The sequence below is a fragment of the Macrotis lagotis genome, chromosome X (assembly GCF_037893015.1).
Source record: "Macrotis lagotis isolate mMagLag1 chromosome X, bilby.v1.9.chrom.fasta, whole genome shotgun sequence".
NCBI lineage: Eukaryota > Metazoa > Chordata > Mammalia > Peramelemorphia > Peramelidae > Macrotis > Macrotis lagotis.
Genome location: NC_133666.1, coordinates 431,135,896 through 431,160,739, shown reverse-complemented (window position 1 = coordinate 431,160,739; position 24,844 = coordinate 431,135,896). Strand labels below are relative to the sequence as shown.

Below are 24,844 nucleotides of genomic sequence, written 5' to 3'. Positions count from 1 at the left end.
TACCAAGTTCTTTTTGTAATTATCTGCTTATTTTTTCCCCATCTTATTTATTGATTTGGAACTCTCAAACTTCAGTCTTTTTCACATTGTTGTTTTCAGAGACAGGTCTGGAGTTTAGTATGATTCATTGATTTCAGGTGGTACAATCTGAGGAGAGGTGTGGAGAGTGCTCTCCTATCTGTACTCTGGCTCTTAACCATGGACTAGTAGTGATATTCCTTCTTCCACTTCTTTTTGACTGAAAATAGTTCTCTCTTTTCTTGTACTATGACCCAGAAGTGGGTAGAGACAAGGGCATTGCCAAACAGCAACTAGTCCTGAATCCAGAGATAATGAAGGGGAACCTTTACAGGCTCCTTCTGATCAGTTACCAGGTCCCCTTATCATCTTTGCTGCTGCTGCTTCTATTTCCAGCATTTAGTTCCTCCACTGGTGAGGGTCAACCTCCATCTTTATGTCACAGATCTTCTTTCTAACATCATTAGTTATCTTGGGATGGAGCAAGGTCTCACTCATTGTTTTATTGACTGATATTTCACAATTCAATTTGAGGTATAATTTTAAATTTTTTTGGAGGGGAATCCTGAGAGGTCTCAGATAAGTTAACTCTTCCAATTTCAAATATATGATTTTTTTAATTACAAGACATCTCTCATAATGTAACAAAAACAACTAATTGAAACTCTAGATCAAAATATAAGTGTCAATCACAAATGTTATTAGAAAATAATTTGAATGATCATCCAGGCTAATGGTATCAAACTCAAAAAGAAATTGGAGCTACTAATTCATACTTAAAATTGTTGTGGCCTGAATATTACCTTAATTTTAAAATGTAATATTATCTATGTTTTATTATGTCTTTATTCTATTATATATTTTCCACATATACCTTAATCATATTTTTGGAGCACACAGGATTGTTTTGGAGTGCAGATTATTCTCCTTTGACCTAACCCAATCCACTCAATTTACAGAAGAGGAAACTATAATCTAAAAATAAGAAGGGGTAACCCAAGATCACAATATTATTATTAATCCTAGACACCCTGAAATCAGAACTGAAGTCCTCTGACTACTAATGTTGTACTATTTCCACTACACCAAAATCAATTAAAAATTACCAAGTCCTATAACTATTTCCTGGAATTAAACCAAACATATGGAATCAGATCCTGATTTTGCCATTTACTTTCTACTTATGGAGCTTTGAGAAAATCATATAAATTTTCTTAGACACAAATGGAAATTTATCTCATCATTTATCTTCTGGAGAAAATTATATTTCTAACTATTGTTATTCAGTTTAATGAGTAAGGAAATAATTCAGATGATACAATATAATAATTCAAATCATCTAAAGAATATTTTTTGAATAATTTTTTGAAGTTTGACAAAAACACTTGAGGTAAAATAAGATTAAAATTCCATCAAATTGAATTGTTCCCTACCCAATTACTTCCATTTGAATGAAGAAATCGATAATATTCTGTTCATCAGACAAGTAATTTCTCTGTTGCTTCTTAAACTCTTTACACTCAATAGAAAGCAGTTAATACTATTCTAATAAATTGCTGTATTGTTCAGTTATAGATTTTCTTTCCATAGGTCTAAATAAGTACCTAGACTTTGCTTTAAAGATTAACCATGGGGAATAATAATTGCTCCTTATTATCCATATTACTAACTATATTTTAATGTAGGAAACCCACAATTTGATATTAGATGACTATAAAATAATTGATTATTTTATCTGACTGGTGTATTATTCAAATAAATTAATATTTTAATGAGCTTCATTTTTTCACTTATAAACTGAGATAGAAAGATAAGAATAACTTTTTTGTTCTCTCTAACTTCTAAATTTTATGATTCTAAGTTCAGTTTTTTTTAAATCTTAGTCTTTAGGGGCATAACTAGCATGCAGGATGCTGTCATTCTAATTCAATGGTAATTCAGATTTTTCTGGCCTTATAAAATCACAACTGTAAACACAGAATTTCTAATTTAGGAAAAAATGTTCAATCTTTTATAAATAAATGTCCTCTTCAACATACTTGCAAAATAGTCATCCATTTTTTTTTACTTCTAGAGAAGATGAACTTATGACCTCCTAAGGCAGTATAATCCATTTTAGTAGTTCTAATTACTGATTTTTTTTCCTCATATGAATCCTAAGTTTTCCTCTTTGCCACTTCAATTTTTGCTCCTTGTCTTCTAATAGCCATGTTGGATATGATAAACATTTAAATACTCAAAGAAAATGATCATTTCTCAAATTTCTTTTTTTTCCTGTAAGGAGCAAAGGATAGAATATTGGAACTGGCATCTAGGAGACCTGAGTTCAAATCCAACTTTAAAAACTAGCTATGTGATCCTGGGCAAGTCATTTAATTTCTCTTTAGTCTGTTTCTTCATCTATTAAGTAGAGACAAGTAGAGAGATTTTTCAGAATTGTGAGGAAGAAATGTGAAAAAACTTATAAAGCACTTTACAAGTCTTAAAAGTATTGTATAGTCACCAGTTGTTATTCTATCCTCGTGACCTTCAAAAACTAGATAAAGAGAAATTTGCTTCATTCTGGATTGTTTCCAATTTATAAATGTCCTTCCTAAAATCTAAAATCAGACATACAGAGTTTGACATAACATACTTGATGTAGTCTGAATGGAACAGATTAGAGTAGAAGGCTAATTTACTAATTCTCCACACTAAATCTCTTCTAATGTAGGAAAATTCAGTGAGTCAGTGAGTTGAATAATCAGTCAATAACTATTTATTAAGTGTCAGAAGTATCAAAATGCAGAGAGATCAAGAAGGATGAAGAAGTAGATAAAGGCTGTTGGATCAGACAATCAAGTGACTCTATAAACTTTGGAAATAGAAATTTACATTGAGTGATGATGTTGGAAGTCAGACTGTAGAGCATCAAAAAGACTGAGATGATAGGAAGTAGAAGTACCTATTGTAAATGACCTTCACAAATAGTTTATTCTCAAAAGACACAAGAAAGATGGAATGTTACTTAGCCAGGGTAGATGTAAGGGGTTTTAGAATATAGGGGAAATACTAATAAATTTGTAAGCATAGGGAAGCAGCTAGTGGAGCAGGAGAGACTGGATGGTTGCTGTCCTTCATGCTTTTTTTTTCTTTTTTTTCAAATAAAGATGTGATTTATTTTGAGTTTTACAATTTTACCTCCAATCTTTCTTCCCTCCCCCCACCCCCCACAGAAGGCATTCTGTTAGTGTTTACATTGGTTCCATGTTATATATTGATCTCAGTTGAATGTGATGACAGAGAAATCATATCCTTAAGGAAGAAAAATAAAGTATGAGATAGTAAAATTACATAATAATATAATGCTTTTTTTTCTAATTTGATGGTAATAGTCTTTGTTTAAGGTCCATGATTCTTTCTCTGTTTACAGAAGGTATTCTCCATTGCAGATAGTTCCAAATTGTCCTTGGTTGTTTCACTGAGGGGATGAGCAAGGCCATCAGGGTTGATCATCACCCCCATGTTGCTGTTAGGGTGTACAATGTTTTTCTGGTTCTGTTCATCTCACTCAGCATCAGTTCATGAGGTGTTGTTCTAATCTAAGTTTCTTCCATACTAACTTTCAATTTTTCCAACGGTTTTTTTTTTATCAGAGAGAGTTTTTATCCCAATAGCTAGACTCTTTGGGTTGATCAAACAACAGATTACTATAATCATTTCCTGATATTGCACCTAGTCTATTCCACTGATCCATGACTCTATTTCTAAGGCCTGTACCAGACAGTTTTGAGAACTGATGCTTTATAATATAATTTTAGATCTATTAAAGTTCCACCTTCATTTGAACATTTTCATTGAATCCCTGGAAATTCTTGACTTTTTATTTCTCCATATAAATTGACTTACAACTTTTTCAAACTCATTAATTTATTGGAATTTTGATCGGTAGGGCACTAAACAAGTAGTTTAGTTTTGGTAGAATTGTCACTTTTATTATATTAGCTTGACCTATCCAATGAGCAGTTGATGTTTACCCAGGTGCTTAAATCTGATTTTATTTGCATGAGAAGAGTTTTGTAATTGTTTTCAAAAAGTTTTTGAGTCTGACTTAGCAGGCAGACTACCAGGTATTTTATTTTGTCTGAGATTACTTTGAATGGGTTTTCTCTTACTAGCTCTTTCTGCAGTATCTTGTTAGTCATATATAGAAATGTTGAGGATTTATGAGGATTTATTTTATATCCTGCTACTTTGCTAAATTTGCTAATTATTTATAGTAGTTTTTTATATGACTTTTTGGGATTCTCTAGGTATACCATCATATCATCTGCAAAGAGTGAGAGTTTTGTATCCTCCTTCCATATTCTAATTTCTTCAATTTCTTTTTCTTCCCTTATTGCTGAGGCTAACATTTATAATATGATTATTGAATAGTAGTGGTGATAATGGGCATCCGTGTTTCACCCCTGATTTTACTGGGAATTCCTCAAGCCTATCCCCATTGCATATAATGCTTGTTGATGGTTTCAAATAGATACTGCTTATTATTCTAAGGAAGAAACCATTTATTCCTACACACTCTCTAGTGTTTTTATTAGGAATGGGTGCTGTATTATATCAAAAGCTTTTTCAGCATCTATTGATATGATCAAATGATTTCTGATAGGTATGTTATTGATATAATTAATTATACAACAGTTTGCCTAATATTGAACCAACCCTGCCTTCTTGGGATAAATCCTACTTGATCATAACATATTATCCTTTTGATAACTTGTAATCTTTTTGTTAAGATTTTAATTTAAGACTTTTGCATCTATATTCATCGAGGAGATAGGTCTATTATTTTCTTTTTCTGTTTTAACACTTCCTGGTTTAGGTATCAGCACCATATTGGTGTCATAGAAAGAGTTAGGCAGAGTTCCATGTTCCACTATTTTTCCAAAGAGTTTTTATAGAATTGGAAACAATCGTTCCTTAAATGCTTGGTAGAATTCACTTGTGAATCCATCTGACCCTGGAGATTTTTTCCTTAGGGAGTTCAATAATGGCTTGTTGAATTTCTTTTTTCTGAGATGAGATTATTTAGATTTTTAATTTCCTCTTATTTAATCCGGGCAAATTATATTTTTGTAAATATTCATCCATTTCACTTAGATTGTCAAATTTACTGGCATAGAGTTGGGCAAAATAATACCGAATTATTACTTTAATTTCTTCCTCTTTGGTGATGAGTTCACCTTTTTCATTTATGATACTAGCAATTTGGTTTTCTTCTTTCTTTTTTTTTCATCAAATTGATCACAGGTTAATCAAGTTTATTGTTTTTTTCATAAAACAAGCTCTTGGTTTTATTTATTAGTTCAATAGTTTTCTTGCTTTTTATTAATTTCTCCTTTAATTTTTAGAATTTCTGGGGCGGCTAGGTGGCATAGTGGATAAAGCACGGGCTTTGGAGTCAGGAGTACCTGGGTTCAAATCCAGTCTCAGACACTTAATAATTACCCAGCTGTATGGCCTTGGGCAAGCCACTTAATCCCATTTGCCTTGCAAAAACCTAAAAAAAATTAGAATTTCTAATTTGGTATTTAATTAGGGATTTGTAATTTGTTCTTTCTCTAATTTGCTTAGTTGCATATTTAGTTCATTGATTCCTTCTTTCTTTAATTTATTCATGTAAGTATTTAAAGATATAATATATCCCCTGACAGCCATCTTGAATGTATCCCATAGGTTCTGGTATGTTGTATCATTATTGTCATTATCTAGGATGAAATAATAATTCTTTTTATAATTTGTTGCTTGGTCCACTCATTCTTTAAAATGAGGTTATTTAGTTTCCAATTAGTTCTGGGTATATAAGTCTCTGGCCCAGTATTGAATATGATTTTTTATTTCATTATGATCTGAGAAAGATGTATTCACTATTTCAGCTTTTCTCCAATTGATCATTAGTTTTTAATGTCTTAGTACATGGCCAATTTTCGTATAAGTGCCATGCACTACAGGAAAAAAAGTATATTCCTTTCTATTCCCATTAAATTTCCTCCATAGGCTATCATATCTAGGTTTTCTAACAATCTATTTACCTCCTTAAGTTCCTTCTTGTTTATTTTATGATTCGATGTATATAATTTGAGAGCAGGAGGTTGAAGTCTCCCACTAGTAGAGTTTTACTATCTATGTCTTTCTGCAGCTCTTTCAACTTCTCGTCTAAGAATTTGGATGCTGTTCCAATGGGTGCATACTTATTTAGTATTGAAATTACTTTATTGTTTATGTTACCTTTTAGAAAGATATAGTTTCCTTCCTTATCTCTTTTAATAGTATCTATTTTTGCAGCTGCTTTGTCTGAGAAAAGGATTGCTATCCCTGCTTTTTTCACTTCAACTGAAACAGAATATATTGTGCTCTAACCTTTTACCTTTACTCTATATGTATCTCTCTGCTTCAAATGAGTTTCTTGTAAGCAGCATATTGTAGGATTCTGGTTTTTAATTCACTTGTTTTTAATTCACCCTTATGTTTTATAGGAGAGTCCATCCCATTCACATTCAAAGTTATAATTACTAATTCCTTATTGCCCTCCATGCTATCTTCCTTCTGTTTGTATTTCCCCCTTTTTTCCCTTTATTCATATTCCCCAGGTTTTTGTTTCTGAATACCACCACCTTCAGTGTGTTTGCCCTCTTATATCAACTCCCCTCCCCTTTTTCCCTTTTCCCTTTTCCCTTTTCCCCTTCTTCCCTTCCTTCTGTTAGTTCCCCTTTATCTCCCCCTTCCTGTCTTCCCCCCTTCTCCTTTTCCTCTTTTAATGTTTTAAAGGTAGATAAGTTTCTTAACTTGATTAAGTGTGTCTTTAATAAGTCTGATGAGATGAAGATTCAGATGGTTCTCACCTCCTCCCTTCTTCCACTCAAAAGCAATAGGTCTTTTGTACCTTTTGATGTAATGAGATTTACCCCATTAAAGCTCCCTTCAACCTCCCTTCTCTTTACTTCTTGAGGAGTTTTGAGGAGTTATTATTTTTAAATCATTCTATCTGTGTCACACAAAAGTTATGAGTGTCCATCAATTCTTGCTATGCATATTCTCTCTAATAGATTTACAATTCTATAGAATTATGAGACTCTTTCTCCCAAGTGGGTATACAGCCAATTTCATCTTACTGGATAGCAGTTTTATTTTACCTTTTCATGTGTCTCTTGATCCTCCTGTTTGATGTTCAAATTTTCTATTTAGCTCTGGTCTTTTCATCATGAAATCTTGGAAGTCTCCCATTTCATTAAATGTCCATCATTTTCCCTAGAAGAGAAGGTTCAGCTTTGCCAGGTAGTAGATTCTTGGCTGCATTCCAAGCTCCCTTGCTCTTTGGAATATCTCATTCTAGGCCCTTTGATCCCTTAATGATTCTGTGACCAGGTCCTGCGTAATCCTAACTGTGGCTCGTTGGTATTTAATATTTTCTTTCTGGTTGCTTGCAGGATTTTTTCTTTTATCTGATAGTCCTGGAATTTGGCCACAACATTCTTTGGTATATTCATTTTAGGATCTCCTTCTGGAGAGGATCAATGTATTCTTTCAATAACTATTTTGCCCTCTGGTTCCATGATATCAGGGCAATTTTCCATCACTAAATCCTGCAATATTATGTTGAGGCTTTTTTTCTCTTCAATGTTCTCAGGAAGGTCAATAATTCTCATATTCTCCCTTCTCAGTTGGTTCTGAAGGTCAGTGGTTTTGCTGATGAGGTATTTTACATTTTTTTTATTTTTTTGATCTTTTGGTTTTGTTTAACACAATCTTGATGTCTTAGGAAATTGTTAGTTTTCGACAATTCCACTATTTTTTTTTTAGTGGAGAAGATTTTTCTTCATTTATCTTTTGCAACTCTTTTTCCAGTTGGTCCATTCTATTTTTTTTTTTAGTTTTTGCAAGGCAATGGGGTTAAGTGGCTTGCCCAAGGCCACACAGCTAGGTAATTATTAAGTGTCCGAGGCCTGACCTGATCTCAGGTACTCCTGACTCCAGGGCCGGTGCTCGATCCACTGTGCCAACTAGCCGCCCTCTTGTCCATCCTATTTTTGAAGAACTTTTCTATTTTCCCAAATGTAGTTTTGAGAGAATCTGTTTTGCATTTGTTCACTTGAGGATTTGAGAGAATCATTTTCTTTTTTCGTTTGCCCAATTGAGGATTTGAGAGTCATTTTCTCTCTGCATTTGCCCAGTTAAAGATCTGAAAGTTTTATTCTCATTTTGTATTTGTCCAATTTTTTTTCCCAAGGATTTATTTTCTTGTTGAGTAGATGTTAATTTTCTCTTGAGTTTCTTTTCCAAATTTTTTCCAATTGATTTTTAAACTCCTCCCTGATTTCTTCAAGGAACTCTTTCTGGGCTGGAGATCAATTCATATATATTCTCCTCAGCAGTGCTAGATCTCTCTGGGTTAGAAGCTGTCACTTCTAAGTATTTCTCCATGGGTCTCCCTTTTCTATGGCCTTTATTCATCTTGTGTTGTGGGGGTGGGAGGAGCTGGCTCTCAGAGGTTTGCTTTTGAGGATCCTAGAGGCTTTGTTCATTTGGCTTAGTAATTTCAAGGGTCAGCCAGTATAGGGTTATGTTTGCTTTCTCTGGAGTGAGGTCCTCAGCAATAGGGAATGAGTTGACCTTGAAAATTGGACTGGTCCCTGGGGGATGGAGTTATTCTCTTTCCATTGAGTGAACTCTGTTGCCCATACCTTAGCCTGAGGAGGTGGGGGGCTGTTTATTATTTGTTCTGGGCAAAGTGATCCAAGGAAAATATGGAGCTCAGGTCCCTTGCCTAGCTGGTCGTTCTCCAGGTGTGCTCTGAGACTCTGTTCTGGAACTCACCCTCCTGTAGCTCTTCTTGCCCTGGCCACAGACGCTCAGCTAAAGCTGGATCTTGCACCTGCCACTCACTGAAGTCTCTGTGGCTGAGGCTTACCCTCTGGCCTCCCCCAGCTGCTGTCCCCAGTGCTGATCCTTTGCTCTCCTCTCCTGGTTCAACCTGAGACAGACCTTGGTAGGTATTCTCCTAGCTTCTCTTTCTGGTTTTTTTTAAGGTTTTTTGCATGGCAAATGGGGATAAGTGGCTTGCTCAAGGCCACACAGCTAGGTAATTATTAAGTGTCTGAGACCAGATTTGAACCCAGGTACTCCTGACTCCAAGGCCAGTACTTTATCCACCACGCCACCTAGCTGCCCCTTTCTGGGTTTTCTTGATTGAATTTCTATTAAGAGGTTTCTCTCATGTTATTTCTGAGGGGGAAAGAGAGAGAGCACCTATCACAGTGTCTGTCTTCTCTCCACCATCTTGGCTGGAAGTCCTGTCCTTCATTCTCAAAGAGCACCATAATGACATCAATATGATAGAGTTAAGTTACAGTGTGTCTAATTGTGGCTGATCAGACCAAAGGATTCAGAATGCTCTACCACAGGTTGGGTACAAATAGTTCATGTGAACATATGTGGTAAATTCCTTAAATCTGTGAATCTTACATTTCTTTTGAGCTTCAATTTTGCATTGCTTTTAGAGGACAGAATCTTCTGTTGTGAGGGTTCATCATGTTGGGAGGTTCTATACCACTGTCTTGTAATCACTTCCAGAGTTCTTCAGAGACTTGGAGAGAGTCATTGCATTGCATTGTCCTATAAAATGTCGTTTAGGCTATCATACATTTGTCATTCAGATAAGATGACCAGATCATTGGTGTTACATTCTCTGCAGTAAAGTTTGAATGCTTTAGAGTTTAGTTTGAGAAAAGAATTCAATGTACTTTATCCTGCCAGTGAATCTTCAGAATCTTCCAAAGACAATTCAAATGGATGCAGTTCAGTTTCTTGGAATTCCTAGGGTTGGAATACTGTCCAGATTTCACAGGCATACAATATTTCTGTACACTTTCAGTTTGGCAATCAGGTTAATATATTTTCTCTCTCACACATTTCTTTGGAGCCTTCCAAATACTAAGCTATCTCTGATAATACATGTATCAACTTTTTTTATCAACATATCCATTCCTGAAAAAGTATGCTGCCAAGGTAAATGAATCTATCCATAGTTTTCAAACCTTTTTTGCAGTAAACTGATAGTTCTATGAATTAATATGTGAGCTGGCTGGTGGAACACCTGTGTTTTCTTGGTGTTGCTTGGCCAAAGTTAGCACAGCAGCAGAAAACTGATCCAAACTTAGCCTTAGATGATGCACAATCATTTGCAAACCAAAAATCATGCATCAATACTCAATTTATTTTGGTCTTGGCTTGTAGCCTTTTCAAGTTGAATAATACCTTCAGTATGGCACCTGACCTTAATGCTGTCTACAAAATTATTGAAAGAGTTTGACAATATTGCTGAAAACATCGTGTTAAAAAATATGGGTGCAAGTGCATTGCCTTGTATCACTTCACTGCTTACTGGGACAGTGTGATAGCATCATACATTATCCAGAATTTGGGCAAGCATGCCATCATAAAATTGATATACAATAGTGATGAACTTCTCTAAGCAATCAAAATTTGACATCCTTGGTCAGATCCACACATTGCTCATAGATCTTTGTTCTGCTCATGGCATTTTTACTGAAATTGGGCAGTAAATACCATCTAACCTTTCCTCAGTCTTTTCTGAAGCCACAATGATTCTTCCAGGTGAAGGGTCAGCCAGCAATGATTAAGGGAAAGACCCCTTAATTTCCTTTACCTTAATATAGACAATTGAGTCATTCATGAAGACTTGAGGGACAATCTCCTTTTGCCAAATAATTCAGAAAATTTATTTTGTTTGAGAATTGGACATACCGCTTTGTATATCTCAGTTCAAATAGAACCAGCACTAGGTGCTTTCTTTGCCAGAGGAGACGAGTCTAATGACCTTAAAATCTTCTTCAGTTGGAAGTTTAACTAGAGAGGAATTGATTTCAACATTAATAAACAGTGAGTAGTTTCAGCATTGATTAATGATGGTCTATAGAAAACTCTTTGGAAGCATTCAATGCATCTCTCTAGAATCATATTCCTATCACTAATCAGTGGGACTCCAAAAGGACTAATTAGTTGAGATTACCATATGTATTTGGTCCATAGATAGCCTTTAAGAGCATCATAAAACTCATTACTGACAAATGAATTTCAACTACCTTCTTGCTGAATTAAAAATTATGCATCTTTCTCCAAGCTTGACTCATACTTTACTTTTGATGGAGCTAAATACTGCTTTTTTTCAGAGACAGATGAACTATCTTGCTGGTTAACCATGTGGAGTTTTTATATTTCATTTAGTAGTTTTTGAGTTGAGGGGTTGGCATGGTGTGTGGAAAAGAGCAGGGTGTGGTAATGAAAGACAGAGAGAGACATTGAAACCCCAAAATTGAATACATGTAACCACTTTGGATATTTCATTATTCATCGTAATAGAGACCTAACTATATGTGTGTGTATCATCTATATCATCTATATCTATATCTATATCTATATCTATATCTATATCTATATCTATATCTATATCTGAATGTATCTTCTTAATGTTGGCATTCTTCAGATGATGTACATCATGGTACATCTCTGCTATCCTGTTTTAGTGTGTAACTTTAATCTATACCATCTCACAAATTTGCAAATGGAGTCCATCCTCTGAATGACACTCATTTCCAATTCTTCTAAGCCTCTGTGTAAAGTGAAGTCATACTATAGCATTAGTAAAATATTGGTATTAAAAAGATGGTCCAGTATTATCAGAAGACAGTGGTATGTTAGGTTCCAGAAAAAGGTAGAGATATATTACAAACAAGCCTATATAGATGCTGGAAGCAACATTTTTCAAGAGAACTAGATATCTACTATCGAAAAGAAAAAAACAACAACTCCTGAACAAGAAAACTGGTTTAAAAAAGGAGAGAATCTAAGAATCAATAGTCTAATTGAAAATCATGACTACCATCCCTCAAAAGCATAGAAATTGTATTTAAAAAAATCATACACTGTTGATAAGATATATTAAAATTAGATGGGCAAACAGAAATAAAAATAAACCACCAGTTACCTCCTGAAGCAAAACTTTAAAGGAAAGTACCTATAAATAGAATTGTAAAGGTTTAGCACTCCCTGCTCAAATTAAAAATGATCAAGCAAATAAAATTATCAGAGGAATTCAAGATCAAACGAATGACAGAATCACACAAGATTTGTCTGTTGTCATAAGAGTGGAGCTTAAAAGAATATTCTAAAACAAATGTTAAGGCCAAGGAAAAAACCTATCAAAATGTGAATGTAATCATATAGAAGGGAAATAAACCATTGATGAAATATAAGACTTTCAACCATTCCTGATGAATGGAAATTTCTTTGGGTACTAGATGCAATTTATAAAACATCAAAGAGTTTGGTTCTAGATTTTTGTTTTAGTGTCTGGTAGATAAGAGGATTGTCTCCTTAAAATTTAGTTCAGACCAATACCTCATACTATAAAACTAGATAAATTTGAGTTGTGTTGATTCAGTCCTTTTGCTTCTCCCTGACTCCTTTTGGGAATTTCTTGGCAAAGATTCTAAAGGATACTTTAGTATCCTTCCTCATTTATCAGAAGAGGAAATTGCCTCAGCAAACTGATTTAAGTGACTTATTCTGGATCACACAGCTAATAAGATTATATTTGAACTCACAAATAAAGGTAAAGGATCAAAGTGTGAAGATCATTTGCTTTCCTGAAAAAAAAAATGTGAATTCAGTTCTCTTCCAACATAATATATGGAATTAGAGATTTCCATTATATGGCAAAGACAGATCAAATTGAAATTATTTTAGGTTAAGTCAATAAATGAGTCTTATCAGATGAAAGTAATAAAGTAAGAGTTTATAATATACTTAAAAAAGAAAATCAAGGTATATATATATATATATATATATATATATATATATACAGAGAGAGAGAGAGAGAGAGAGAGAGATTCTTAGTTATAAGTATTAACAGTTTTTGCAAGTCAAATGATCATTTAAGGTTACACTTATGTTCAGATTTTATCTTAAATGGGAAAAATAAGTTTGTACCTTTGTTCTAATAAGAAGTTTGGGATCATTAGAAAGACTATGCTATGTTCCCCAATCTATTCCATTCTTCTCCTGCTCCATTTCAATGTTATATCCACTCAATATCTTATTATAGTATCTGATCAAGATATAAACACTGACAAAAAAGCTCCATAGGTAGCCCTATTTAAAGTAATCATACCCTGAATCATAGACAATCTTTAACTACTTTTTCTTTAAGACTTGATATCCCTATTTTACCTATCAGCAGCCACTTACAGAAATTGATTCTATCACTGCTCGTCAGTCTGGAAAATCTGATCTGCTGTACTTCTGACTTGGGTTGATATCCCTATCCCTAGGCATGGGGTACTAAAAGGGTAGACTCTTACCATTATGACAAACTGTAAAGTATAATATTCAAACTCCTACAAACTCCTTGAGAAAGAATTCATCTCATTAAATATCTATAAATGTAATCCCCCAATCTCCCTCTTACATTATTTAAATTCTATTCCATTTAATGCATTTTAAATAAATAACCATACATTTAAAAAACCTCTAAAATTCAATAATGCCTATTTTGTAAGTTAAACCATTCAATTTATATGTTAGTATTATTGTTGGGTTTTTAAATTTTCTTTGTTGCAATTTTGAGCACTTTTTAAATATGTAATTGACTTTTGAAAATCTCCTTCCAATATCCTTTAGGTTCACACTTCCTGAGGAACAAATTTGGATCTATCTGACAATTAGTCTGTCTGTCTGTCTGTCTATCTATCTATCTATCTATCTATCTATCTATCTATCTATCTATCTAAACAAAAGAACTATACATGAGCACACATGACAGCATTTTCAAAATTCCACACCTTTAGTCACCCTCCTCTCTAATGCAGGGTGGAAGGTGCATAGGATTTGACTTGATCAGCATACAATTTTATTTATTTTTTAATTTATAGTTTTGTAGTCATTGTTTAAGATTTTCTAGTTCCAATTATTTTACTCTTCATCATTTCATGTCTTTCCAATTTCTTTGAATATCTCATATCCATCATTTATATGTGATAAAATATTATATTCTTTTGATATACCACAGTTTCCTAATCAATGGGCAACCACTTTGCTACTCAGAAAATATCTTCTCTGCATATAGTATATGCAGCATTGTTCTTTCAGTTTTTGACATCCTTGGTATATATGTCTAGAAATGGTATCTTTGAAGAAAAGAATAAAAATATTTTAATCACTTTTCAGACATAATTTTAAAAAAAATGTTAAACTGACTAATTTATAACTTCATTAAAAATGTATTGGTGGAGGGGTGGCTAGGTGGAGTAGTGGATAAAGCACCAGCCTTGGAGTCAGGAGTACCTGGGTTCAAATCTGGTCTCAGAAATTTAATAATTACCTAGCTGTGTGGTTTTCAGATTTTAGCTCTTCATCTGATAAGTGTCTAATACTATTTACCAATTATCTACTGAAAAATTTATTGATCATATATATTTGTGGTGATTTCCTGTAAATATTAGGTTTCATAACTAAATGGAGATCTTTGATAAAAAGCACCCCCCCAATCCTGTATATCACTTAATATTCTAGATGTATGATTTTTGTTCTTGCAAAAGTTTTTCAATTTCACTTAACTGAAATAGCAAGTTTTATCCTTTTTTTTAGTTATAGATTCTGTCCCAGATAAAGTAAGGAAAGCTATTTTCATCCATTTTATCCAATTAAAAAATTTACATGAGCTTTTATATTTGAGTCTTGTTTATTCTTATAACTTACCATGGTGAATGACAAATTATCATTTTAATTTATTTCAACTAACTCTTTTCCAATTTTACTTCCATTTTTAATTTAACACAATAAGTAACATGTGTTCTTGAGTTTTTAAATATGAAGCTACAGAAATTTTTCCTCCTTATTCTTGCTTATCCAGTTTGTTTCACAGATTTTATTTTTCTTCCTTTTTCTTTCTTTTCTTCCTCTCATACTCCCTTTTCTCCTCCCTCAGATATTTTTCATCCTTTTTTCCTTTCTTCTTTCTTTCCCACCCCACCTCCCACAATAGTTACTTTGTCTGTTTCAAATAATAAACTTTTAAAATTAATTAATTATTTTTTCTTTCCAAATGTCAATAAAATTTCAGGTAGCTTGGGGTCATCATTTTAGTAATTATTTTGAATACCAATTTTCATCAAAAAATATTTATATACCAGCTGAAAACATAACAAGCATTTATTCCCTAACTTCATTTACATCATTGGTAAAAATGTTTTTTATTACATTCAGTGACTTTTCTGGTGTATCTCAGTATGGATACACAGAATAATGGCTTAGTTAGATGCAGTTTGAAATCATGTTTAAGGTATATGCTTAAAGGCATTATGCTATGGGTGAGGAGAGAGAGAAAAGGAATGGATTTAAAGGCAACACACCTATTTTCTGACCCAGGAGCAACTGTCTGATGCTGGCTCAGTCATTTGTGATCTGGGACAAAAAGTCTTACCATCTGAGGCCTAGATTTATTCTTCTGTAAAATGTAGATGTAATATTTGAGGGTTTATTATGAAGATGCAGTAATATAATTATGTGATTGCATTAGTAGCTTTTAAAGCACTCAATGCTTATGTTATTGTTGCTATTAATTTGCAAGGCAATACAGTACAGTAAAAAAATAAAAAAAAACAATTCAAAATATTTGCTATAAAGATTCAAATGCTACCTTTATGGTTACTACTACTATTTGTGAAAATGCTTTTATATATTTATATTATTGATTTTTTAATATTGAGAACATATTTATATAATGCAACTCAATAAACCTCACCACACTTGAGAGGTAGGTAAGTGAGCAATGCTACCTTTTCTAATATATGAGTAGATAGAGGTATAATCAAATAATATATTTGGATATTAAGCAAGAATTGAAATAGAAACCTTTCCATACCTTCAATCCAAAGACGATAACAAATTTAACTTTAGCAATAATGATCTTTAAATATTTGCTACATGAAATTTTTGTCTATTGTTTCTTGTATTCTTATATATTGATACAATCCTACTTTTTAAGTCTAATTCCTTCCCCCAAATAATGTCAATTACTTACAACTATCAAGGTAGTTATACATATATTAGGTAAATTATTTTAAAAATTGAAACAAAATAATTCAAAATGGACATATCAACTAGTATAAGTGAACCTTTTCAGTAAAGGTATACCACAATTCTATTAAGAAAAGGAAAGTTTGAATGTGTAGGGTTACACAGCATAAAAGGATGCTCATGTCTGAAAATGCTAGGTTTTATTCACATTCCAGTGGCAAAAAAAAATCTTAATAGGTTAAAGTTTCTTTGTAGATCACTGTTATATTAAAATACAAAATCAATAAGCAACTAGATAATTATAAACACTAGATTACAAATTAAAATTCTTGATCTCATAATAGTCACTTCAAAAAGCAAATTTCAAAATGTATTATCTCCTAGTTAGTACAAATCACTGCATTTCTACAACAAAATAATGAATAAAGAAATAATTCAAGTCAATTTAAGCTCATTCACCTGCCAGGCTAAAAAAGTACTTTGGTTAGTTCTTCAGAAAGCTCTCTTTTTTCCCAAACAAATATTATTCTCAATGAACAATTTTAATAAATTTTGGAGCTCTAGTCTAATAGCTACATTACAAAAGATTTTCCAATAACCAAACTACATAGAAATGGACATATGGTAGAGTATGTAATGTATTCTATATGTCCAGCAGAAATTATGCCATTAAAGTGGTATATTTATGCCATTAAAATTAAAATATCATTAAAATTATACCATTAAAATGCTAGGTAGAATCAGCTTGCACTGATTCTTCAATATTTCTTTTTTTTTTCTTTTATTAAGAACAATTGTTTACTTGATTCCTCCAAGAAAATATAAAACATAAGGTTGTAAGTAACCTCCATGTATTTTTCAGTTAGGACAATGCAGTAATCCTTAAGGCACACATTGCAAATTGCTACTTACCCTCAGTTGGTTTGGATCTTTCTTTGAATCAATCTAAATCATTCTTCTTCATCATCCTCTTCAACTTCATTATCATAATATTGATTTGGGGGCTGGCCAACTTTGAAGTCTCTAGCAAGGATAGTTTCCATGTCATCATCCAAGTCTCCACTTTTAGGAATTTTAGGAGAAGAAAAGATATTTAAGAAAGAATCATTAGAAAAGTGTTTTTGTCACATTCAAACTGTTCCATGTCTCTTCTTCATAGTTTTTGAAGGGATATTTTCCCCCACTATGTCTGACACTCTTTACAATGAAAAATGTCTGGTTCATTAAAAGAGGAGGGATCAATATCATCTGACTCTTATTACTTGTGATATTTTCTTCATCAGTACCTCTTCTGTAATATATTCATTGGGTCCAAAGTGAAATTCTAACATAAAACTAATAGATTGACCAGTATCCAAGAAATTCATTTTAATATCCTTCAACTGCTTCAGAATTAGGTTCACCATGTTCCTGAACCATCTCACTGAGAGAATCAACATTAAAAAAAACAAAAACCAGTCAATCAAAATTCAGAAATTTTTTTACGTTCTTTTTTTTTCCTTCAACTTTTGTTTTCCCCTTTTGAAGTTTAGACTTCTCTTTCATTTCTTCTGAAATTTCTTCTTCATCCTCTGGATTTCATCCATATTCTTTCTCTGTAGACTCATAAATTACATCAATAATATCATCAAAGTATCATCACAATTATCTGGTAAATAAGAGCATAGGGGAAGCTAGGTGTCACAATGGATGGAACACCAGACCTGAAGTCAAGAAGACTCACTTTCTTGAATTCAGACTCAGACACTAACTTTCTGAGTGGTGCTGGGCAAGTCACTTAATCCTGTTTAAATTTCTTTATCTAGAAAATGAATTGAAAAAGGAAATGGCAACCCATCCAGTGTTTGCCAAGAAAACCCTAAATGTGGATATGAAGTATCAGACATGACTGAATGACTGAATAACAATGACAAATTAAAGCATACTTTCTAGAGAATGGACTTATTGATCAAGCTCAGTTTCTTTCTTTTTAATATGTACCATGTTTTAATACACACAAATATTTAAGCCCTGCGCATACTATGAGGACCAGGCTGTCAAACCTGATTCAGGGAGGAAACAAAGTAAAAGGAAAAGGCAGCATCCTGAGTAGATAACACTCAAAGTATCACTCTATGAATTCTAGAATAAGTTAATCTCACTGGACCTCAGTTTCTTTACTTATAAAATGGGGAGGGTTGAAAATGATCAATTGCATCAAAAACCTAGCAAAACCCCTTAGTACAGGCACAAACCAGATGAAAATATGATTGAAAAATGTTTAATAAGATCAATTAAAAATACATACATCATATTGCTAATGGCTAGATTTCTAAATCAGTATGTGGCTACTGGACCCAACAGAAGCAGCACCATCAGTGCTTTACAAGTATCTCATTGCATTCTCACAATAACATGAGTTAAGTTAAGTTAAAGTTAAGTTACTTGTGCATGGTTATATATTTAGTGCCTGAGTCCTTATTGAATTCGAGTCTTCTTAATACTAGGCCTAGTACTCTATCATAGTGCCATCAGAATCCATTTCTATTTGAGTTTGGCACCATCCTTCTAACTCTAGCTCTAAGATTCTGTGTCAACTCTCCCCTTAATATGAGACATCTAAACAACCAAATGCTAAAGATTGCATATTCTTCCTTTTTTCTTCCCAATTCCTATTTTATTTTCATCCATAGGTTTATAATGGAAGATTGAGACTATATGAGACAGAAAAGAAAATATGAAAGGATTGCAGGAAGATTAAAAACACTTTTAAAATGTAACAAATGTCTAATTTTCTTATTCTTAGAATAGAACCCATAAATTTGCTATCTTATTTTAGAAGAGAAAAGAAATTAGTGAACATAAAATTGCATTTTCTTTAAAAAAATTTTTCAGTACTATGTGATAAATATGTATTTCAAATAATTATTATGTTCTTTTTAAACATGTTTATAAGGAAATGGTGAAATAATTTTTATAAACTATAAGAAATATAAAATATATTAGAAGAAAAGTGATCCTTTCAATGACTATTGAAGAATTTAGTGCAATTTCAGTTCTTGACATTTGTGAACTCTGCTAATTTCTGTACTAAGATAATTGAGATAACACTCAGAGGGTAAAGGCAAGAATCCAAAAATAATTCCTTAGATTTATAATAACCCTCAATTCTGCCTGATGCTGTCATGACAGGAAACTATTTGGAATTCATCATCAATGAATGGAACTACATTAATTATCTGAAATAACTATTAAATTCATGTAATTAAGATTGCTATGGAAAACCACATATTCAGTGGCTCTACTATCCTTCATCAGCTGTGAAATAATATCATGCCCAGAACACATTAACAAAAATATATTTGAATCACATTAATTATATAGTTATAGAAAAGATACTTATATCTTGATATCTGTTCTTTCCTTGTTTTTAATGCAAATTATTTTTAACATCGAGCCTTAAATAATCTTTAAAACCAAAAGGATTGGCCAGGAAGATTAGAGATGATGTTAGACAAATTTTAAATACAAATTGGTTTTCTTAACTAATAAACATATAATTAATATATATATAATATACAAAAGAGTTCTCTTTTTTAAAAAATCCATTTGCCAACTGTTCTTAGTTGACAGTTAAAATATTTTTGTCCATGAAACTTATAACTTCTCTAATATTTCATTGTGAAAATATAGAAGTGCACACTGGAATCATTGCTAAGACTATGATTATAATTAACATAGTGCTGTTTTTGTTTTCCCAATTTCAGCATTTGGAACCAGATTAAAGAAAGTTTAATTGGTCTGTATTTTCCAAGTGAGAGCTAATTGTGTTCAAAACAATGTGCCTTAATTTTGTTTGGAATTAATAGCTCTACTTTTGTAAGAACAAACGATCTAAAATAATTCATCTGATTTAAAAAACATGAAAGAGTTAATAAGAGGAAAAATTTATCAAAACTTGTAAGTGAATCAGTCTTTAAAGTACACCATGAAGAGTATAACTATGCATTAATGTTATGAAACCATAATATTTGTTAATTAAATCAAATAATGTTAGAGAAAAATGACTTTGTTTTAACTAATATTCAATTAATTAAAGAATTAATGTCACTTATTTATACAAAAATCTAATATTTATACTTCTAATCCACTCCAATTCAAAAAAACCTTTACTGAGCCTTTACATTATGCTAGAAACTGGGAATATAAAGATGAAAAATAACTTTGTCCTTCATGAAGTTTCTTATTTTCTGAGGTGGAATTAGAGATAATTTAGCCCAAAGTCCTTATTTTATAGTTGAAGAAATTCAGACTGAAAAGGGAAATGATTATCCAATATTACACAGGTGAGTAGCACAGTTGAGAAAAGAAACCAGGTCTTCAGATAACAAATGTGGTCCTCTTTCCATTATAATCTACTTCAGCTTCTCATACATATCTGAAATTTACTCAGCTATGTAGCATATAGAAATAGTTTGCCCAGTGCAGTAGTTGTGTTCACAGACTGCAACTGAATGTTATACTCTTAAAGGTTCTAGTAATTCAAAGAACTTGTGGCTTCTCATAGTTTTCTTGTTCTGACACCATGGCACTTGCAATTTTTTCTTAACCAGCTTATCCTATTGGTTTTTTTTTTTTGTTGTTGTTTTTGCTAGGCAATGGGGTTAAGTGGCTTGCCCAAGGCCACACAGCTAAGTAATTATTAAATGTCTGAGGCCAGATTTGAACTCAGGTACTCCTGACTCCAGGGCCAGTGCTCTATCCACTGCGACTCCTAGCTGCCCTACCCTATTGATTTTTAGAAATGGGACTTATTGGGGAACATGAAATGAAACAATTCCTTTAATCCAGGGTTATGCTTTCCCCTTGTATAAGCGAGGTCCCTGTGGAGAGTGAGCTTGGTCTAATTTTTGTGAAGTAAATACATAGAAAAACCATAAGTTGCACCTCCCAACTTGGTTCTGGAATTATTTTTATCTTTAGAATCCTCATAAAGTGCCTCATAGGTTTAACTATCTGCTATCTTGAGCTTGTCTACCACTGCTGAAACAGTTTTCTTGTTATTTTGTGTGTGTGTTCCAGGGAAAGGTAAGATACCATTTGTGATTTAACTGCTATATTGCTTCCCTACTTGGATTGACTATTGCTGGCTAGGCTACTCACTGCAGTGTAATAATCTCTTCAGATCTTACAATGTCCACAAGGTCATTTTCTAGGGATATGAATCTCCAGATCTTGCTTGGCTACCTACCAATTCCTGAACCTTGCTGTTATACATTTTAGTGAACTATGTTCTCCATTCTAGTTGCTGATGCAAATGCTACCTTTACTTCAGCATAAGAAGATCCTTTATCTTAGGATCCTCTAGATTTACAGAATCTTTTGGGCACTCCTACATTAGAACACCAATTCAAAGTACAGAAATAAGGAAACAAAAAAGAAACAGTAATTATAATATGTGGAAACATAGTATTTGGTTGCTGGAATTCAGGCAATTGTCCCTCTGCTACCTCTTTCAGTGTGGGAGCTTGTTATGTTGAAAAAAATACATGTTTTCTATAAATTTTATTTGTTATTTAGTTGTTTTAGGTTCATTTATAGGATAGTTAGGAAAAAAGATAAAGTAAGCTGAAACTAGAGTTGATTGTGAAATTCATATTTTGGTCCAAATTTGGTACAAAATATCCATCACTGGGATAAAAAGGAAAAAAAAAAGCTAAGCACTTTAAGTGCTACAGAAGACCAAAGCAGTCTTTTACACTGAAAGCCACCAAGAAAAGAGTGAGAGGCAGGTAATCCTTTGAATCAATTCTGGCTCAACTGTTCCTGACTTATCCTGAATTCATCTCCACAACCTGTTAGAAAACTTATCCTCACACAGTACTCACCCCTCAACCAAAGACAGCTGAAAGTAGCTCACTAAGTTTATAGGCAAAGAATCATTTAGCATAGTATCTGCTATATGGAACATGCTTAATAAATGCTTATTGCAAATACTCAAGAATAGCTGCATAAGTATGAAGAAATGGACCCTCATTGACCGGTTCCCTTGACATTACAGTACAAGTGTAGTCTTGTTTAAATAACCTACTTATTACAGAAATTATATTTTTTAATGATTTTATTTAATTTTACATTTTCCCCCCTAAGGCAATTTGCCAGTCTTTACCTTGTTTCCATGGTATATACTGATCCAAATTGAATGTGATGAGAGAGAAATCATATCCTTAAGGAAGAAACAAAGTATAAGAGATAGCAAGATCAGATAATAAGATAACAGGGTTTTGTTTTTTTTTTGTAAATTAAAGCTATTAGTCCTTAGTCCTTGTTCAAACTCCACAGTTCTTTATCTGGATACAGATGGTATTCTGCATCACAGACAACTCTGAATTGTCCCTGATTGTTGCAATGATGGAATGAGCAAGTCCATCAAGGCTGATCATTACCCCCATGTTGCTGTTAAGGTGTACAAAGTTTTTCTGTCTCTGCTCATCTCACTCAGCATCAGTCCATGCAAATTCATCCAGGTTTCCCTGAATTCCCATCCCTACTGGTTTCTAATAGAACAATAGCATTCCATGACATACATACATCACAGTCTGCTAAGCCATTCCCCAATGGAAGGACATTTACTTGCTTTCCAATTCTTTGCCACCACAAACATGGCTGCTGTGAATATTTTTGTACAGGTGATGTTTTTACCCTTTTCCTTCATTCCCTTCAGGGTATAGACCTAGTAGTGGTATCGCTGGATCAAAGGGTATGCCATTTGGGCATAATTCCAGACATAGTTCCAGAAAGTTTAGATGAGTTCACAGTTCCACCAACAATGTATTAGTGTCCCAGATTTCCAAGAACCCTTGCAACAATGATCATTATCATTTCTAGTCATATTGACCAGTCTGAGAGGTATGAGGTAGTACCTCAGAGATGCTTTAATTTGCATTTCTCTAATAAATGATTTGGAGCAATTTTTCCATATGACTATAGATCGCTTTGATCTCCTCATCTGTAAATTGCCTTTGCATATCATTTGACCATTTGACAATTGGGGAATGGATTATTTTTTAAAAATTTGACTCAGTTTTCTGTATCTTTTAGAAATCAGTCCTTTGTCAGAAATACTAGTTGTACAGAATGTTTCCTAGTTTACTACATTTCTTTTGATCTTGGTTACAGTGGTTTTGTCTGTGCAAAAGTTAATAATGTAATCACAATAATCTAGTTTGTTTTTATTGATGATCTCCATTTCTTCCTTAGTCATAAACTGCTTCCCTTTTCATAGATCTGACAGGTAAACTACTCCTTGATCTTCTAGTTTCCTTATAATACTGTTTTTTATGTCTAAATCCTGTATCCATTTTGATCTTATCTTGACATAGGGTGTGAGGTGTTGGCCTAATCTAAGTTTCTTCCATACTAATTTTCAATTTTCCCAGCAGTTTTTATCAAAGAGAGAGTTTTTATCCCAATAGCTGGATTCTTTGGGTTTATCAAACAGCACATTAATATAATCGTTTCCTGCTATTGTACCTAGTCTATTCCACTGGGCCACCACTCTATTTTTTAGTCAATACCAGACAGTTTGGAGGATTGATGCTTTATAATATAATTTTAGATCTGGAAGGGCTAAGCCACATTCTTTTGCACTTTTTTTCATTGAATCTCTGGAAATTCTTGACATTTTATTTTTCCATATGACTTTATTTACAATTTTTCTAACACATTAAAGTAATTTTTTGGAATTTTGATTGGAAAGGCACTAAACAAGTAGTTTAGTTTCTGGAGAATTGTAATTTTTATTAGGTTAGTTGGACCTATCCATGAGCTGTTGATGTTTCTCTAATTATTTAAATCTGATTTTATTTGTGTGAGAAGTCTTTTGTAATTGTTTTAAAAAAGTTTCTGAGTCTGCCTTAGCAAATAGACTTCCAGGTATTTTATATTGTCTGAGGTTACTTTGAATGGAATTTCTCTTTATAGCACTTCCTGTTGTATTTTGTTAGTCATATATAGAACAATTGAGGATTTATGAGGGTTTATTTTATTTCCTGCAACTTTGCTCAAGTTGGTAACTGATTCCAGTAGTTTTTTGAATGATTTCTTGGGATTCTCTAAGTATACCATCATGTCATCTGCAAAGAGTGAGAGTTTTGTCTCTTCCTTCCCAATTCTAATTCCTTCAATTTCTTTTTCTTCTCTTATTCCTGAAGTTAACATTTCTAATACTATGTTGAATAGTAATGATGATAATAGACATCCTTGTTTCGCCACTGATCTTATTGGGAATGCCTCTAGCTTCTCCCTGTTGAATATAATGTTTATTGATGGTTTCAGATAGATAATGCTTATTATTCTAAGGAACAGTCCATTCATTCCAACATTCTCTAGTATTTTTAGTAGGAATGGGTGCTTTATTGTGTCAAAAGCTTTTTCATCATCTATTGATATAATCATACAATTTCTGATAGATTTGTTGTTGATATAATTAATTATACTAATCGTTTTCCTAATACTGAACCAACTCTGCCTTCCTGGGATAAATCCTACTTGGTCATAATGCATTATTCTAGTAATAACTTGTAATCTTTTTGCTAAGATTTTATTTAAGACTTTTATGTCTATATTCATCAGGGAGATAGGTCTATAATTTTCTTTCTATGTTTTAAATCTTCCAGGTTTAGGTATCAGCACCGTATTGGTGTCATAGAAA

At 32.9% G+C, this 24,844-nt stretch overlaps 1 protein-coding gene and 1 pseudogene across 1 annotated transcript in view; one reads left to right on the top strand and one right to left on the bottom strand.

The window, feature by feature from the left end:
* The window catches only part of SNTG1 (syntrophin gamma 1), a 536,013-nt gene that overhangs the window by 326,002 nt on the left and 185,167 nt on the right, over window positions 1-24,844 (top strand). The window lies entirely within an intron of this gene.
* LOC141503530 (nucleosome assembly protein 1-like 1 pseudogene) lies at window positions 17,103-17,784 on the bottom strand (annotated as a pseudogene).